Genomic DNA, 20523 nt, shown 5'->3' on the forward strand with positions numbered 1-20523 from the left:
AGAGCTAGACAGATAACTACAGTTAGTAGGTTCAAAGTGGGGCCACTTTCATCATTCAAGGATTATCATTGGTGGGGTCAACCAAGAGCTCACCCTTCAAAACCCAGGTCAATAATCTTGAGGTAGTACCCAGAATAGAGTCATATCAAATGCATTAGAATCAAGCAGAAGCCCCAAATGCTAACCTGAATGGCATTTGACTGGCCTTCTCTACTTGATGAGAGATGATAACATAACCTGGGTCAAAGAGTTCATATTGTTGGGACTCTCCACAGACCCACAAACACAAGTTGGGCTCTCTGTACTGTTTATGACCACCTATTTGCTGACTTCCTGGGCAACAAGCGGAGCATCTTTTTGATCTGCCTGGATGCTTAACTACACTCACCCATATACTTCTTCCTCTGCAACCTCTCAGTCACTGACATCTGCTATACAGCCAGAGGGGTCTCAGTAATGCTGACATGGACAGCATCTCATGGAGAAAAAATCAATATACACTCGAGCTCTTCTTCTCTTGGGCATTGAGTAGATTTTCTACTGTTGGAAGGAATGGTTTATGACCACTATGTGGCAGTCTATGACCCCTTGCAATATGTCATGGTCATGCCCCATCAAATATATGTTTGTGGACCTAGCCATAGCCTAGTTCATTGGCCTGTCCAATTCAGCAGTGGAGGTAGCAGTCACAATGAAGCTCCACACATGTAGACAAAATATCTTGAACCAAGTGGCCTGTGAGACCCTGGCAAAGGTGAAACTACCACATGCAGCCCACAACACTCCTGAGTACCACCCAAACAGATTAAAATATAGTAAGGAGAAGTTTAACAAAACAAATAAAAACACAATGAAACATAGACAATGTTACTATATGATTTTGCAAGGATCTCTATCTACAGTTTAATGGCCCCCATTTCTATTTGAGTTTGACATCACTGATCTAATCCAACCAAGAGCCAGCATAACTTCAACAACAAACTTTTCCAAACTAAGCTATTTCCCTTTTTGACAGATTTACCAAACTGGTAGATGATAGTAATGCTATAGATATCATCTTCCTAGATTCTAGAAAAGAATGTGATAAAGTATCTTTACTGGGCTTATGGAGAACATGGAGAAATTTGGACTAGATTATAGTACAGTTAGATGGATTCAGAAATGGATGAATATTCCTCCTATTGGTTTTAATTTTTACTTACAACTTCTCTAATGTGAAAATATGTTTAATGGGTATGTAAATGTAAAGCCTATGTCAGATTGTGTGTCGTCTTGGGGGGGGAGGAAAAGGGAGAAAAATTTTCAACTCAAAAGCATATGGAAAAAAAAACATTAAAAAAAAAAGAAGAAATGGATGAATAGCCCCATGATGAATAAATGTCAATGTAACCAGAGATGTCCAGTAGAGCACCCCATGGGTCCGTACTTGGCCCTGTTTGTCTAACATTTTTATCAGTGATAGCATGGTCAGAAAATTTGCAGGTAATACAATGTTGGGAGAGATGGCTAACAAGATGGATAAGAGAGTTCATTATCAAGTCAGTGAATAAATGAACTTTTATTAAAAACTTATTATATGTCAGGTACCCATTAAGCTCTGGGGATGCAAATAACATAAAAAAATAGACCCTGCTTCCAAGGAGCTCACATTCTAATAATTCTAACACAATAACTACATAAATACAAGATCTATACAAATATCCTCAAAAAAACAAAATTAATCCAACCATTCCCTCTAGCTATCATCCCATTTCTCTCCTCTCTTTTAGGCTAAACTGCTTGAGAAGACTATCTCCAATGGGTGTCTCCATCTCCTTCTTCACACTGTCTTCTTAACTCTCCACAGTCTGGCTTGCAGCCTTATCATTCAAACAAAACTATTCTCTCCAAAGTTACTTATGATCTGTTAATTGCCAGATACAATGGCCTTTTCTTAATCCTCCTCCTTTGAGACCCCTCTGCAGCCTAAGACACTGTCAGTCTCTTCTCCTTGATACTCTCTTCTTTCTAGGTTTTCCTGACACTATTTCCTCACTATTCCTTCTCAGTCTCTTTTACTGGATCTTCATCCAGATCATACCCATTAACTGTGAGTGTCCCACAAGACTCTGTCTTGGGCACCTTCTCTTCTCTCTCTGTACTATTTCACTAGATGACCTCATTAGCTTTCATGGTTTCAAATATCATCCCTATGCTGGTGATAATCATATCTCCTTATCCAGCTTTATTTTCCTAATCTCCAAAATCTCATCATCAGTTATCTACTAGACATCTTGAACTGGATATCCTATAGACATCTTTAATGCAACACATTTAAAACTGAACTTATTTTTCCCACTAGTTCTTCTGCTTTTCACAATTTTGCCATTATTGTTAGGGCTGTTGCCATTCTTCCAGCCACCCAGGCATATAACTTAGTTGGCATCTTCACCTCCTCAGTCTTTCTTTTACTCTCCCATATCCAGTCTATTGCTAAGGGATATTGATTTTACCATTACCACATCTTTCTCATATGCCTTCCTCTGTGCTTTCACATTGCCACCACCCTGTGGCAGGCCCTCATCACCCTATGCTTGGACTATAGAAATACCCTGCTGGTTGGACTCCTTGCTACAACTCTCTTCTCATCCCAGTCCATCATCCACTCATCTGTCAAAGTTATCTTCCTGAAGCTCAGGTATGACCACATCATACACACACACACACACACACACACACACACACACACACACACACACATACACACACACCTCAATAAACTCCAGTGCCTCTCTATCACCTCCAGGATCAAATACAATCCTCTGTTTGGCATTCAAAGCCCTTTATAACTTGTCCCCCAAATACACACACTTTGATGAATTTCTTATACTTCACACTTCTCTCCATGCTCTGTAATACCAGGACACTGGCTTTCTTGCTAGTGTTCCTTGAATAAGGCAGTCTATATCCAGACCCCAGACATTTTCACTACCTGCTCTGCTTGCCTGGAATTCTGTCTCTTCTCATCTCTACCTCCTGGTTTCCTTTGATTTCAAATAAAATCTCACTTTTTACAGGAAAGCTTTCCAGATCCCCCTCAATTCTAGAGTCTTTCTTTTGTTGATCATTTCCAATTTTGCCTATTCATAGCTTTTGTACATAGTTGTTTTCATGTTGTCTCCATCATTAGACTGTGAGTTCCTTGAGAGGAAGAGTTGTCTTTTGCCTTCCTTTGGAGCACTTAGCACAATGCCTAACACATAGTGAACACTCAATACATATTTATCAACTAAATTTCTCAATGTTTGTTTTAGAAACAATTTCCCTTTTAAAGTTTCATGTTTATTGTGTGTCAAGTAAGTGTTTTTGCAACTGTGTCAAGAAAGAGAAACTACTAGTGGCTTACAAAGGAATAGACATGATGTATTTGTATGATAGCTGCAAGATAGTAAAGTATAAGAGAATGTGCTGTGTCATCATCAGGTAACATGACATACAACTGGGGAGGATATTTTTAACCTAATTAGTTCATACTAATTAATTTGAAGGAAAACAAATCAAAAGGTCCTCTTGTGGAATTTACACAGATGAAGCAAAATCAGTGCTGGGAAACTTGAGGATGTTATCTGGCATGTTAAAAAAAATTAACATGAATATAACATGGACACACTGCAATATAAACAACCACATTTCAACATCAGAGAGAATGCACAATTTTAAAATGTGTTAGATAATGCTTTCAAAAGAATTAATTTAATACAATCAAGACTAACGCTTTATTGTTTACTATTTTATGCAGAGAGATGTGTATCAAACATAATACACTTCAAACACACTCAGATATTAGATCCCTTCCCTGTGGGCAAGATTTTATTTATCTAATTAAATTGAGAAAAGAATTGAAGTATTTAGCACACATTGCTTCAAAAAGTAATTAACTCAATACACCATTATAGGTTAAGAATATAAGTATGTTAAATATCCAAGATAAAGTAAAAAGTATGATTGAGAAACAAAAATTTTGAACCACAATACTGAGAACAATACTGAGTGCTTTGTGATATTACATAATTCCTTATTAGAAAATGAACTGCTTTTGCATCAGCCTATCAAAAAAGACATCAGCTTTCATCTGAAATTTTAAAAAGTTACTTTGAATAAAAATTTTTCCTAATTATTCCAGAAAATTAAATTGGATTTGTAACCTATATGATATGTCTTTTATGTCTCTGGCTAATGAATTGATAATAGATGAAAAAGAAAATTGTGTTGATATAACAATGAATTTTAGACTACAATTATTCAAAACTGTCTTGGCTAAAATAAAATAAATTGTCATCACTCAGCAAATGAGCTTGTGAAATTTCCTACCATTTTCTATCACATATTGAGCAAGCATTTTCACTTCATTGTTATTATAATTCAAAACAAAAAATAAAATCAAAGCAGAACCAGATTAAAATTGTGGTTGTCTCATAGTGAGCCAAATATTACTAAACTTTGTTCAAATAAAGAAAGTCCAAAACCTAAATCAAGTTCATATATGATTGTTACATTATGCTAAATATCTTCAAAGTGTCAGTTATTACACTAAAAATGTTATTTTTATTCAACAAAAATATAAAGAAATTTAATCTGAATTGTTATAGATCATATTAAGCATATGAAATCTTATTGAATATCTTCTTTTAATTCTTAGAGAATACCCACATAAAATATTTTGTTTCATAATCATGGTTTTATAATTTTACATTTAGTGCTCAATTTTATATTTTTAGTTTATATAATATAAATTTTAATTTTGAGCTTTTGAAGACAAAGGATATCATTTTAGTTATTATAAGTAATAATAATATTATATTATCTTGAGATTCATAAACATCTGCTGTTATTGTTGAAAGAAGGTCAAAAAACAAAAGAGTTGGAACCAGTGGTCTAGGGGAAAGAGCCTTGATTTGCTCAAAAGACCTGAATTCAAGTTACCCACATAACTTTGGAGTAATTTCATTTCTCTAGGTTTCATTTTCTTCATGTGTAAATAGCTTCTAAGGTACCTTCATCTCTAAATCAAAGAAGATTCTATAAACTTCCTCCCTCCCAGTAAAAAATAAAAACAACAACAACTGTCTGTTGAAATTTACTTACAATAGCCTCTTTGAATATCTGGCATTGCCTCTAGCAACCTAAGCTTCTTACAGCTTGCCTTCCATAAAAAATGTTCTAACCAAGATTTTCTTAAATTGATTTTTCAAAGAATTTCTATCTTAGACAGAACATAAGGCTTTAAAATGGCATTTAAATAAAAATTTTAAGAAAAAAAGAATAACACTGGGAGGTAAGGACATCCCTTTAGCATATTCCCAAAGTTCTAGCTCCTCAACTAGTTAGGGAACTCAAACCAAAGATGAGTCATACATAGCCAGAAGCAGGCAGGGGATGCTCAATTTTCCATAAAGTCATCAGGAAGAAAAGTGAAGAACACCCACTACTCATCAATGAAACTTAACTAGAAATCAAAGAGGTTGGCCCAACTGACTCAAGAAACAAAATTTGGACAAAGGGTTTATTCAGGATACAGAGTGTCGGGAGTGGGAGAAGGAGGTAGAGATGAAAACTAGGCAATATGGAAGCCCATCTATCTTTAATTTTATGTGGAAAACTAACAGTAAATTATAAAGACCTATATAATTTGTAATATTACTGGTACAATGAGAAGACTTGTTGATAAAGTTTAGTACTTAAGTCCTTAGAGCACATGCAATATATTCTGCCTCTTGATAACCCATGTGGAAAGTTTTGGAGAGGTTGCTTCTGGAAATGGGTGATGGAGGGCCCTTTCCTTATCCATAAGCACATCAGGGCTTGCATGAGCTAATTTAATGCTGATTTTAAAAAAAATCTTTTGATTAGCTGGCAGTTCTGAACTGTGTGCATACAAAAGGCTTGAGTGGACAAAATCTCTCTACTCTGGAAACTTTTACATGAGGAAGAAGAAACTCATGGGCCACTAGGTGGTGGGAAGAGAGGTAGCCCTGACCATTGCCCTTGCTTGCTTTGTCTCTCCACCTGAATTGACCTCCTAAGCTTCAAATACTCACCACACCTTTTTACTTAAATCAGATTGTCCTGGAAGTATAATAGCAACATTTTTCTTGCTTTCACTAGAGGCCTCAACAACTCTAGACCCTTAGAATTTGCTCTTGGGCTGCTGTGTTAAACAAAACAAAAACAAACAAACAAACAAAAAAAGATTGTTTCAATCATGGCCCCAAAGAGTCATCAGTTACTGGGAGAAGGAAACAGACTAAGAAAGAAGGGCAGCAGAAATTGTTGAAAAGCACACTTACCCTTAGTGCAGGTCTTTCTCCCTTGGCACAGGCCCCATTTTCTAAAGAAGTTGAGTCTTCTCTTTCACTTCACATGAGTTCTTAACCTGAGTTCTTGTAAAAATATACGATGTTGTTTTTCTATAATTGTATTTCAGAACAAGTGGCTTCCTTTGTAATCATGTGTGATTCATTTCCTGCATTTAAAAACATTATTCTGAAACAGGGAATGTAGACTTAACTGAACAGCCAGTGAAGTCTGTGACCAAAATATAGTCATGAACCCCTGCTTTAGCCATTTATTTAAACTACTTCTTGATGGGGAATGGTAAGAAATAGCCTCTAATAATTTTAATGTTCCAGATCAGCTGCCACACAAAGTCATACAAATATACAGCTAGAAATCAGTTCAGAAAACTTTTTTTTAAACTTTCTTTGGGTCCTGGTCCCCTTTGGAGTCTGGGGAAGTTTATGGACGTCTTCTCAGAAGAATGTTTTAAATGAATAAAATAAAATATGTAGGATTATAAAGGAAACCATTTATCTAAAAATACGTACAGATTTTTTAACTTCACAGTGATGTGAATACAGCATATGGTGCCCTAAGGCTTAAAAAGAATAATAAGAGTTGCTTTTCCAGTCTTTGTGAGGCCCCTCCTGAGGGGGACTCATTCTATATCTCATCCTGTAATTTGAGAGCAAACTGAAGTCCTTTTCTTCTCATCTTGAAATACCATGAAACTTCTCTTTAACTTGTACCAGAAGAATTGCTTTTGTATCCAATATCCTGTGACCTCCTTGTCTCTGATCTTTAATCTATGTCCCCTGCCCTGTACTTAATCTTTAACAATCACAAAATCCTAAAAACTTTCCCATCCTTAATCTTTAACCATCACAAGATCCTAAAAACATATAAGCTGTATAACTTTCTGTCTATATAAGCCTAGCCCCCTCAAATATCAGTACCTTTTACTCAGCTCCATGGCTATAGTAAAAGGTCAGTGTGTGCTTTCATGTAATAAAGGTCCCAATGGCTAAAAGAGAGGTCTAAGTGAATTCTTTCACACCTGAACCACTCTCCCAATTCTACCCTCAACAACAGACCCCAAGTTAAGAATCCCTGACCTAGTCAACCTTTTCATGATAAAGAAAGACTGCACCAAAGTGAAGATAGCTGATTAAAAGCAGTGACTTGTTTGAGCTGTCCCTCAAACCCCTCCAAATATTTGTAAAAAATGGCTCTAAACAAATTCTAAAGCAGCAAAACCCACAAAAAGGCAGAGTGAAACAAATTTCCAGCTCAAAACAACCTGGATGGTTGATTGGAAAGGTATATTACTCCCAGCTTGGAGAGGAACGCCTTGGGTGCGCAGGCCTCAGCAAACCTGGAGCAGCCCTCAGAGGACTGAATCACAGGCAGCTGTGGTGGTTTCCAGACTTCTCAACCCATGAACCCCCAAGACAACTTAGAAGGTCAATAGGAAAGGTCTATGTCTGTGGTGGAGGGTGGGAAGGGGTGGCTGCTTCCTGAGCTTCTAGCCTGCAGACAGAGGGGGAATTCAGTGGCTGATCAGAGGGGGATTACAGGGACCTTCTTGCTGGTGCAGGATTCTCTTGCTTTATCCATGCTTGGATCTGGATCACATTTCTAGGTTGTGGTCCTGGGGCGAGGAAGGGTACTGGCATGGTAAACCTTGTAGTGGTGATGCAGAGAAAATCCTCCACCCATTTCCAAGGCAGAAAAGAGTGCTTGTGATCACTCATAGACCAGAACAGAGGCCAGGAAAGGAGTAAACACTCGCCCTTATCTTAACACCTTGGAAGAACTGAAAATTTGCAGGTCCTTAGAAGTATCTCCAAAAACAGCTGCACAACACCCCTGAAGCTTGGGACAGAACATTCTCCACACTGGAAGCAGACCTCTACTTGACAAAGAGTTTAAAACTCAAGTAATTGAAATAGAAAAAGAGATCAATGAATTGGGCATACAATTAAAAAAAATAGAAAAAGAACAAATTAAAAATCCTCAATTAAACACCAAATTAGAAATATTGAAAACCAAAGGAAAAATTAAGAAAATTGAAATTAAGAAAACTATTGAACTAATAAATAAAACTAAGAGCTGGTTTTATGAAAAAAACCAATAAAATAGATAAACCTTTGGTTAATTTAATTTAAAAAAAAGAAGAAAACCAAATTACTAGTATCAAGAATGAAAAGGGTGAAGCTACCACCAAGGAAGAGGAAATTAAAACAATAATTAGGAATTATTTTGCCCAACTATATGCCAACAAATTTGACAATCTTAGTGAAATGGATACATATTTACAAAAATAAAATTGCCCAGATTAACAGAAGAGGAAGTAAAATACTTAAATAACCCCATCTCAGAAAAAGAAATTGAACAAGCCATTGATGAACTCCCTAGGAAAAAACTCCAGGGCCAGATGGATTTACATGTGAATTCTATCAAACATTTAAAGAACAATTAATTCCAATACTATATAGACTATTTGGGAAAATAGGTGAAGAAGGAGTCTTACCAAATTCTTTTTATGATACAAATATGGTGCTGATACCTAAACCAGGAAGAGTCAAAACAGAGAAAGAAAATTATAGACCAATTTCTCTAATGAATATAGATGCAAAAATTTAAACAAAATACTAGCAAATAGATTACAGCAACTTATCACAAGAATAATACACTATGACCAGGTAGGATTTATACCAGGAATGCAGGGTTGGTTCAATATTAGGAAAACTATCAGCATCATTGAGCATATCAACACCAAAACCAACAGAAACCACATGATCATCTCAATAGATGCAGAAAAAGCTTTTGACAAAATACAACACCCATTCCTATTAAAACACTAGAAAGCATAGGTATAAATGGAGTCTTCCTTAAAATAATAAATAGCATCTATCTAAAACCTTCAGCAAGCATTATATGTAATGGGGACAAGCTAGAAGCATTTCCAATAAGATCGGGGGTGAAACAAGGATGTCCATTATCACCACTGTTATTCAATATTGTACTGGAAATTTAGCTTTAGCAATAATAAGAAGAAAAAGAAATTGAAGGTATTAGAATAGGCAAAGAAGAAACAAAGCTATCACTCTTTGCAGATGACATGATGATATACTTAGAGAATCCTAGAGAATCAAGTAAAAAACTACTTGAAATAATAAACAACTTTAGCAAAGTTGCAGGCTATAAAATAAACCCACATAAATCATCAGCATTTCTATATATTACCAACAAAGCCCAACAGCAAGAGATAGAAAAAGAAATTCCATTTAAACTTACTGTAGACATTATAAAATATTTAGGAGTCTACCTCCCAAAACAAACCCAGGAACTCTATGATAACAATTACAAAACACTTTTCACACAAATAAAATCAGATCTAAATAATTGGAAAAAATCAGTTGCTCATGGGTAGGCCAGCTAATATAATAAAAATGACAATTACCTAAGCTAAATTTACTTATTCAGTGCCATACCAATCAAACTACCAAAAAATTATTTTATAGAGTTAGAAAAAATAATAACAAGATTCATTTGGAAGAACAAAAGGTCCAGAATATCAAGGAACTAATGAAAAGAAATGCAGGGGAAGGTGGCCTAGCAATTCCAGATCTTAAATTGTATTATAAAGCAGCAATCATCAAAACTGCTTGGTACTTGATATGAAAGAGAGTGGTGCATCAGTGGAATAGGTTAAATACACAAGACACAGTAGTCAATGACTATAGTAATCTATTATTTGATAAACCCAAAGACCCCAGCTTCTGGGATAAGAACCCACTCTTTGAAAAAAACTGCTGGGAAAACTGGAAAAGAGTATGGCAGAAACTAGGCATAGACCCAAATCTCACACCATATACCAAAATAAAGTCAAAATGGGTTCATGATTAGATATAAAGGCTGATACTATAAGCAAACTGGGAGAACAAGGAATAGTTTACCTATCAGATCTATGGAGAACAGAAGAATTCATGACCAAACAGGAGATAGAGAACATTACAAAAGCAAAATGGATAATTTTGATTACATTAAATTGAAAAGTTTTTGCACAAACAAAGCCAATGCAACTAAGATTAGAAGGAAGGTAGAAAATTGGAAATGAATTTTTACAACCAGTCTCTCTGATAAAGGCCTCATTTCTAAAATATATGAGAATTAAGACAAATTTATAAGACACAAGCCATTCCCAATTGATAAATGGTCAAAGGATATGAACAGATAGTTCTCAGGTGAAGAAATTAATGCCATCTATAGTCATATGAAAAAATGCTCTAAATCATTATTGATTAGAGAAATGCAAATCAAAACAACTCTGAGGTACCACATCACACCTACCAGATTGGCCAACATGACAAAACAGGAAAATGATAAATGTTGGAGAAGATGTGGGATAATTGGAACACTAATGCATTGTTGGTGGAGTTGTGAAATGATCCAACTTTTGGAGAACAATTTGGAACTATGCCCAAACGGCTATAAAAATGTGCATACCCTTTGACCCAGCAATAGCACTTCTAGGGCTATATCCCAAAGAGATCATGCAAATGGGAAAAGGACCCACATGTACAAAAATATTCACAGCAACTCTTTTCATGGTGGCAAAGAATTGGAAATTGAGAGGATGCCATCAATTGTGGAATGGCTGAGCAAGTTGTGGTATATGAATGTAATGGAATACTATTGTGGTATAAGAAATGATGAATAGGTGACTTCAGAAAAACCTGGAAAGACTTGTATGGTCTAATGCTGAGTGAAATGAGCAGAACAAAGGGAACTTTGTACACAATAACAGCCACATTGTGCAATGACTAATATTGATAAACTTAACCCTTCTCAACAATACAAGGATCTAAGACATCCCAGAGGCCTCATGATGGAAAATGCTATACACATTCAAAGGAAAAACTATGGAAGTTGAATTGCTATCATTTTCTTTTTCTCTTCTGTTGAGTTTTGCTTCCTCTTTCTAATGGTTCCTCCTATTGGTTTTAATTTTTACTTACAACTTCACTAATGTGAAAATATGTTTAATAGGAATGTAAATGTATAGCCTATATAAGACTGAGAGCTGTCCTGGGGAGAGGGGTGGAGAGGAAGGGGGAGAAAATTTTTAAACTCAAAAGCATGTGGATGTGATTGTTGAAAAATCAAAATAAATTAATAAAATTAAAAAAAAACTCAAGTAATTGGCCAGGATCATGAGCAAGCAGCGCAAAAAGAGTCAGACCATGGAATCTTACTTTGGTGACAAAGAAGATCAAAAAACACAACCAGAAGAAGACAACAAAGTCAAAGCTCCTACATCCAAAGCCTCCAAGAAAAATACGAATTGGTCCCAGGCCATGGAAGAGCTCAAAAAGGATTTTGAAAGCAAGTAAGGGAAGTAGAGGAAAAACTAAGAGTGATGCAAGAAAATCATGAAAAACAAGTCATCAGCTTGCTAAAGAAGACCCCCCAAAAAAAAATACTGAAGAAAATAACACCTTAAAAAAATAGCCTAACCCAAATGGCAAAAGAGGTCCAAAAAGCCAGTGGGGAGAAGAATGCCCTAAAAAGCAAAATTGGCCAAATGGAAAAGGAAGTACAAAGTTTACTGAAGAAAATACTTCCTTAAAAATTAGAATGGAGTAATTGGAAGCTAGTGACTTTAAGATAAATCAAGACACTGTAAAACAAATTTGAAAGAATGAAAAAATAGAAGACAATGTAAAATATCTCATTGGAAAAACAACTGACCTGGAAAATAGATCAAGGAGAGGTAATTTAAAGATTATTGGACTATCTGAAAGCCATGATCAAAAAAAGAGCCTAGACATCATCTTTCAAGAAATTATCAAGGAAAACTGCCCTGATATTTTAGAACCAGAGGGCAAAATAGAAATTGAAGGAATCCACCAATCACCTCCTGAAAGAGATCCCCAAAGAAAACTCCTAGGAATATTGTAGCCAAATTCCGAGTTCCCAGTCAAGGAGAAAATATTGTAAGTAGCCAGAAAGAAACAATTCAAGTATTGTGGAAACACGATCAGGATAACATGAGATTTAGCAGTTTTTACATTAAAGGACCTCAAGACTTGGAATATGATATTGTGGAAGGCAAAGGATTACAATCAAGAATCACCTACCCAGCAAAACTGAGCATAATCCTTCAGGGGAAAAAAATGGACATTCAGTGAAATAGAGGACTTTCAAGCATTCTTGATGGAAGACCAGAGCTGAATAGAAAATTTGACTTTCAGATACAGGACTCAGAGAAACATGAAGAGGTAAACAGGAAAGAGAAATCATAAGAGACTTATTGAGGTTGAAGTGTTTATGTTCCTTCATGGAAAGATGACATTTGTAACTCAAGAGTCCAGTATTAGAGTAGTTGGAGGGAAAAAAAATATATGTATATATGGATAGATAGATAGATAGATAGATGACACAGGATGAGTTGAAGATGAAGGAGTGATATCTGGAGAATAAAATTAAGGGTTGAGAGAAGATTATATGGAGAGAAGGAGAAAGGGAGAGGTAGAATGGGGTGAATTATCTCACATGAACAGACAAGAAAAGGCTTTTACAATGGAGGGGAAACAGGGAAGGTAAGAGGGAATGAGAATCTTATTCTCATCAGATTTGGTTAAGGGAGAATAACATACACACTCAATTGAGTATGGAAATCTATCTTACCCTACAGGAAATTGAGGGGAAGGGGACAGAGAGCAGGAGGATAATAGAGGGGAGGGCAGATTAGGGGAGGGAGTAGTTAGAAGAAACACTTCTAAGGAGGGACAGGGTGAAAAGAGAGAATAGAATAAATGGGGAGAGCAGAATAGAATGAAGGGAAATTCCAAAAAATTTGGAACCCAAAGTTTTAAAAGCAAAAGTTTAAAAAACATTGCTTTCACATGCAACTGGGAAATAAGATATACAGGCAATGGGGTATAGAAATCTATCCTGCCCTACAGGAAAACTGAAGGGGAAGGGGATAAGAGAAGGGGCGGGCACATAGAAGGGAGGGCAGATTAGGAGAAAGATATTCAGAATGCATGCCATCTTGGGGCAGGGTAAGAAACTAGATGGGGAAAAAATGTGGAATCAAAATCTTGTGGAAGTGAATGTTGAAAAGTAAAAATTAATTAATTAATTAAAAAATATATACCTGGCATAGTGAGATGGAGTTTCTTGTTCAAGGAATAGTAAGCAAGCCATTATCACTGGATCTCAGCATATGGGAGGCAAGTGTGGGGAGTATATGTGTAAGGGCTGAGAAGACTAGAAAGGTAGGAGGAGCAGGTTATGAAAGACTTTGAATGTTTGAATGACAAACAGGATTTTATATGTGATCCTGAAAGTGAAAGGGAGCTGCTGACAGTCCATGACAGTGCATTTGTTCCTCTTCCAATGAAACGTGGGACTTAGGAAATGTAAACACGTTTGTGTAGATAATAATATAAATAGCCATCTATAAAGAAGGGAAGTGAGAAGCATTGGTTCTAGTCCTGGTTTTGCCATGAACACCATGTGAGACTCTCAAAGAAAACTGACACATCTTTCTGGCCCTTAGCTTCCTCCTTTATCTAATTGGGATAATAACAAGGTTCTTATTAGAAGAGACTAAGGTCACAGATGAAAAGTTTGGAGAATATAAAGTAGAGAGATAATGGGGAGGATTTGATCCCAGCAGAAAGCCATAACAGACAGTGAACTCTGGGGATATCGATCCTTAAAAGAGGTTGTCTTAACACAACTTTTGTCCAAGACCTAGAGTACAGACAGCACTTGTTCAAAATAATATACATATTAGGGGCACAGCCAGAACTTGAACCCAGATTCACTTACTGCAAATCTAGTATTTGTTCTATTACGTCACATGAAAAATCTCTCATTCCTCATTAGAAGGTCTCACGCTCTTGTCCATGCTAGTCGTGAACCTTGGAAATAGAAAACTAAATAAAATTGGAAGAACTCTGAAAAAAAGAAAGACTGAGTCCTAGAAAAGTTAAGTGATTTATCCAAGGTGATGCAGGTAATAGACACCTGGGGAAGAATTTGAACTCATATCATCTGACTCTAGAAACAATGTTCTTTCCTTTGTCCCTCCCTTTCATAGAATATAGAAAAGCTTTTGGAGAAAGAGAGGATTCCTTTAAATTTCAAGAATCAATTGGGAAGTGTTGACAGAAACAAGAAACAACACCTAAATGCCGATAAAAGGAGAGAAATGACTCTTAATAGAATGAAATTGAATTCCCAGAATATACACCCATTGACAATACAAGAGGGAAATGCATTGAGTGGCAGGTAGAAACCAGGCTGAAAGTTAACTGCACTAAAAAGAAGCAGGATTCTGAAATAAGCTTCATGTAAGCCTGCCACCCTGGAAAGGAGGCCTTTCATTGTGTGCTGTCAACACTTTTCTAATACTTGCCAAGTAGCAGTGTTGCCCTTCCAAGGACAGGCAGCAGTCCCTCTGGGTTTATGTCACCTGGATTCTTATAGAATCCCCCAATCTGGGGGTTGGGATCCGCTGATATTGATGGAGTTCCAATGCTATTTATCTAGACAGACAAAAGTTTATATCCATATTAGGGACATTTCATATTTTGTTAACAAGGCCTACATTCTTCCTCACTGAGCTCACCACTGAGTCACTATAGTCTCACCCACAAGATTTAGTCCTAAAGCAACATCTTCATCCAAACTATCCAGAGTGCCTCTCTGCACCTAGCTCCGAAGGTTACTTCATTTTATGAGATAGTTACTTTATTATCTCTGTTTCTTCCTAAAGAAGGGAGGGCAGAATTAGGGCCTCTTCTCCCTCCACAGCACAGAGGACTCTTTCTCTTAGGTGTGAACTCACACCGTCTAACCCAGGCCAGGCTTCTGGGCCTTGATCTAGGTTAGAATAAGTAGAAATAAAGAAAGAGGGCCTTCCAGGCAGGCAGACAGATGCTCCTGAAACATTCCTTTGGCTCAATTGTCAACAAAATAATGGACATAGTTGTCCAAGCCAGAGGCATCTAGAAACATTAGTCCCACCACCACTTACAGGGGCTCTAGAAAAATAGCATGACTATGATTCAAGTGTAAATACAATGAAACTCATGAGATTTTACTATGGCTTCCATGTCTTCCTTTTGATTCTACTTTACTGAGGAGTAAGTTTAGGTTGTTAAGTGTCCAAAATAGTTATCTCCAGATTCCATTTAGTAATGAGTTAAACCCAGAAGGATTTATGGAATAAATGCTAGGCTCTTAGCTGGAGGGAAGACAGATTTTTAACTAACTGAACAATAGGATCTGAGGCATATGGAGAGCAATGTGAAGGGGAGTTAAATGACCAAAATATAAGAAAAAAGCAGTGCATCTACAGAAGTGGAATGTTGGATGGATACAGAACATAGGGAGAAGAGCATTTCAACCTATCTAACTTTGTTAAAAATTAGTCAAATGCAATGTAAATCAATGGGATGAAAATGGAACAACAGTAATTGAGCCTGTGGGAGATTTGCACCTATTTCATTCAAAAAGAAGTCTATTTGGCTTATAATCATGTAGCCTCCTGTTCATTTCTACTAGGGTTCTGGATCACCAAAGAAGCAGCCAGAAAGGAGACTAGAAGAGAAGAGGGTCCCCTAGAAATTTGTATGTATCAACATGATTAGTTGTTTGTTTGTTCTTCATTCTTGAAGAGGACCAAAATGATAGCCCTATGTTGGAGTCAAGGCACACTGTGTCTGACTGTAGCCTATCAGACCAATATGAGCTTTAGAAGACTCTACTACAGGTTTGCACAAATAGCCTACAGGAACATTTGAAGTGGAGATTTCTCTCAATCTGTGCATTTTGGTTATCTTTTGAGCTACTTCAATTCTGCTTTGCTCACAGAGCACAATGCCTTCTTTGATGCAAGTTTACCATGCCAGGTAGTCCTTTGCCAATGTCTCTCATTTCACACAATCAATTCCAAAGTTCTGCAGGGAGATTTTGAGAGTATCCTTGTATCATTTCTTCTGACCTCCATGTGATCACTTGCCTAGTGTGAGTTCTCTGTACTCTTTTAGGCAAACATACATTTCCCATGCAAATAGTATGGCTGGCCCGGTGGAGTCAGACTTCATTATTACCGGATGGGGAAGAACTTTTTTATGAATCAAATAGGAGGCAATATGGTACAATTTAAGTGTTGACAGACCTGTGTTCAAATTCTGGCTCTGTCTTGTGCTATCTATGTGTGATCTGCCATGTACTCTAAGGATGATAGATGGAGAAATATGGATAAAATTTGCAGAGGAGGTGAAAGCTTGAAGAGATTTAAATAAACATTGGTGGAGGGGGGATCCATATTAAGGCAAATCAACAAACTCTTTTTAAATGCTTATAATATGCCAAGCACTATGCTAAGCCTTGGGAATACAAATAAAAAACAGAAAGAAAGACAGACTCTCCCCTCAAGAAGCTCATGCTCTAGCTTATACTGCATTAAGAGAAGATATAAAAAGGGAGCTGAAGGTGGGGTGGGATTGTAAACAAAGTCCAGGAGACTGGAGGATACAATCTGGAAAGGAACGAAGATGTGGCTGCCCTGAGTCTCCCCCTTAAAGAAGATGTGCTTGATGTAACTAGCCAATCAGAGATAGGGTCCACAGGAGCAGAAGATATTTTCATTGTGTAGATTAGAAGATGAAGATGTTTATGGGGCATTTTAGTGAAAGTCACAGGGAGTCAGGAGGGTAGACTAGAAACAATAAAAAACATGTCACTAAGTCATCTAAGTTACTTACCAGTACATAGAACAACATTTTGAACTAAGTAGACATAGAATTAATGTGGGTTGATTAAATGAGAAAATGAGGGAAGAATCTGATAGCTTGACTCCTTGACACCATGACGGGAAAAAACTAGTCCTTACTAACTCCACAGATAGCATAAAGAAAATGAAGAGAGAATATAATATCATTATTTTTCATGTCACTGCAAAGCATAGTAGTTAGTAAGGGTTTCTCCCTTTTCAGATGTCTCCATATATACATAAGGAAAACTTCATCCCTTATCTGCATGTGTAGGTAAAGAAGAGTAGATGAAAAGAGGTGAGTCATGTAACTCTCCCTTCATTTGAAGATGCAAATGACCCTTGGATAGAATTCCTATAGCTCCCTTCTCCACTCCTTGTTTAACTATCTATCATTTGCCTAATCCTTACTGGAGCTGTGCACAATGGATATCCAGACACTCCAGAAGATAAAAATACTATGTGTCTACTACACATGGTCCTTTTTGTGTTTTGTGTTCACCGTCCTGAGATCAGAGACATTGACTTTCTTCAATATATGCCTCCTCATTAGAGACGTAAGTATTGGTAGGTAGTCCCATTCCAGAATTTAGTTTTCTGGTCAGAGAAGAGAGCTTTCTTGAGCATTGACAGCCTTGAAGGTTGCTTCTCAGGACTCTGACCTATCATGAGAAGAGAAATTTCCAGAGCAGCGTACCTCTTGAAGAGAGAACAGGATTATTCCATGTGTCCTCTGCCCCCATATATAGCAGCAATGAGGGGCTAAAGCTAAGACATGGGAAGAAGAAAAATTTTTGGCTTAACTAGGACAGTCCAGTTAGGTCTAATGGGAAAGGGATTATCTGACCAAACCATATTTAAAAGCCAAGGAAATAAAAATCATAGGATAGCAATACAACTTTGCAAGAGTCTGTATAGGACTCTCAGGGAGAGGAGTCACTAGAATGACAGGGTGTTGCCCTGATAGTAATCTCAAGTTCATTTTACCATTTAGGGAAATTCAAACCACAGGGTAGTGATGACTCGGTCTACAAGACCCTGCGGAAAAAGTGGAATCCTTTGGAGAATGAAGAGAATTGTGTATATTGTTGATAAGTTATTGAGAATCCTTTTGTGATTTCTACATTTGAATTCCTTCCAGTCTTCTGCAGATTCTGCATTTTCAGTAGGGTGAAATGTAGGCAGTCTTATACTCAAAACCATGTTACCTTGAGTAGTTATACAAGAGCAAGTTTTATCTACATTTATAGAAAACTAGACATAAGCTATACATAAACTCTACTTGGAAATTTCACACAACAAATTCTATATGGAAATAATATTTGGGGAAATAATAACTTTGAAGTTCAAGATCAATCTCACTCCATTTGACCCAGTGTGAAGGGCCTCTGGGCCACATTTTATACAGTTATGAACTCCTGACTCATGATTGGTAAGGAGAGCCAATCTGAGAAAACTAAGCCTGAATCACAACGATAAGATACAGTCAGCCTCTTGCCCACTATTCATGACAGGTAAAAGGGATGTTGCTGTTCATCCCCCCCACCCACCAATTCTACTCTAGATTCAGTTCCAGTTCTGATGTTCTTCATGTTATGAACCCTAATACAGTAAATATTACCCATCATTACCCCTGTTCAGATTTATTCAACAAGCATTATTAAGCATTTACTTTGGGCAAATTCCAATGCAAGTAACTGAGGATAAAAAAAATAGATTCAACATAAACTCTGCTTCTCAGTCAGCATCATCAAGTATTCTCCTAAGTATCTACTATGGGAAGGGCATTACACTATGTCCAAAGAACTCCTAAGAGGCTTCCTATATGTCCTCTTCCTTCAAGAAGCCTACAAACTCATTGGAGATATGAACTTAACATACTTACAAAAATAATTAACAATAGAAGACAAAACATTTTAGGTGGCAAGTACATGGTATAAGCAATAAATATTATAGAAGTTCCCAGGAGGGAGCAATCACTGAAAACTAAGAAAGTCAGGAAAGATTTCATAGAGAATGTAGGACTTAGAGTTAGTCCTAGTAAGAAATGTAGGACTTAGATAAGTTGAAAGAAGAGAGAAGGGTGTGACAGGCAGAAGGACCAACTGGAGGCAGGCCACCATGTTCAAGGAACAAAAAGTAGGATATTTTGACCATTATTTTAGGAAATCATTTGTGGAGGAAGAGATAAGGTTGAAGAGGATGATAGGGACCAAATTATGTAGGGCCTTGAATGCTTGAAATCTAATTATTTTAGATTTTATCCTACAGAAAATGGAAAGCTATAAGAGGTTAACTGTCATGGAATGGAGAGGGCTTTATCCCAATATGCCAACATCCAATGCGACATGCTACCACCTGAGAACAGAGTTCTTCCACTTAGCCCTCCCCAGCCCATGAATCACCTTGAAGTCCTCTGCTGTCCACTGCTGCTGGGACCACTCCCAGGCCACCATTACCACTGTCCTATTAGCAGGGCTCACCTTTCCCCAGGCCCACTTTCCCTCCCATCTTCTGCCAGGCTATGCCAGACTCTCTAGAAAACACACTTCTCCCCTTCCTTGTACAACTGCTTCCATCACTGGAGTGTCCTCTGCACAACTTCCTACTCCTTCACTGTGATTGTTTTTCTCTGGGGGAAGGAGTAAAGGGAAGCCTAGTTGTGACACTAGAAACTACTAAATTTTAAAGGCTATCAGACCTACAGAGTTTAAAGAGTGTACTGGGGAAACAAGAACTCATTATCAACTTTTGCAGTGTGCCTGGTAGTTATAAAAATCTTAGTACTGACTACTGGTAATTCACAAAGTGTATTGTTATATAGGAATTGCTGGACTCTTTGTACATTTCTTGCTAATTCTTTTCACTTTTGTGTAACTAGAAGAAATAAAGTGTGCCTGCCCCATGGATATTCATGTTAATTAGTGGAATTAGTAACCAGAAAAGGAAAAAAGGTCCTTTAGAGGGAGAAGAAAATGACTTAAGAAGATTTTTCTTTTTACTCTCTTGCTATGCTAGGCAAATGGTATAGAAGGACCAGAGAATTCTATGGAAACACATTCTAGCATGGGCCAACAATGTGGACAATGACCTCCACTACAGAACCATGGAAAAATTGGTAAAAAGGAGTAATGTACAAACCTTTTGCTTGTAGATATATAGAGATTGGAGACAGAGATAAAGATGGAGATGAGTATAGATATAAATATAGATATGGACATGAGTATAGCTATTGACAAAGCTACCAATATTAGTATAGGTACAGGAATAGGTTTAGATATAGATACAGGTATGGGTATAGTATAGGTATAATGGGAGGGAAGGAGAGAAAGAGAAAGAGAGGGGAGAGAAAGAGAGAGAGAGAGAGAGAGAGAGAGAGAGAGAGAGAGAGAGAGAGAGAGAGAGGG

The 20523-nt window shown here is 37.1% G+C and overlaps 1 pseudogene; it reads left to right on the forward strand.

Moving 5' to 3' along the window:
• The first annotated feature begins 217 nt into the window (after positions 1–217).
• The window catches only part of LOC144455860 (olfactory receptor 2F1-like), an 88161-nt pseudogene continuing 67855 nt past the window's right edge, over positions 218–20523 (forward strand).

The sequence above is a fragment of the Phascolarctos cinereus genome, unplaced genomic scaffold, assembly GCF_003287225.1.
Source record: "Phascolarctos cinereus isolate Bilbo 61053 unplaced genomic scaffold, phaCin_HiC Scaffold_1;HRSCAF=81, whole genome shotgun sequence".
In the NCBI taxonomy this organism is placed as follows: domain Eukaryota; kingdom Metazoa; phylum Chordata; class Mammalia; order Diprotodontia; family Phascolarctidae; genus Phascolarctos; species Phascolarctos cinereus.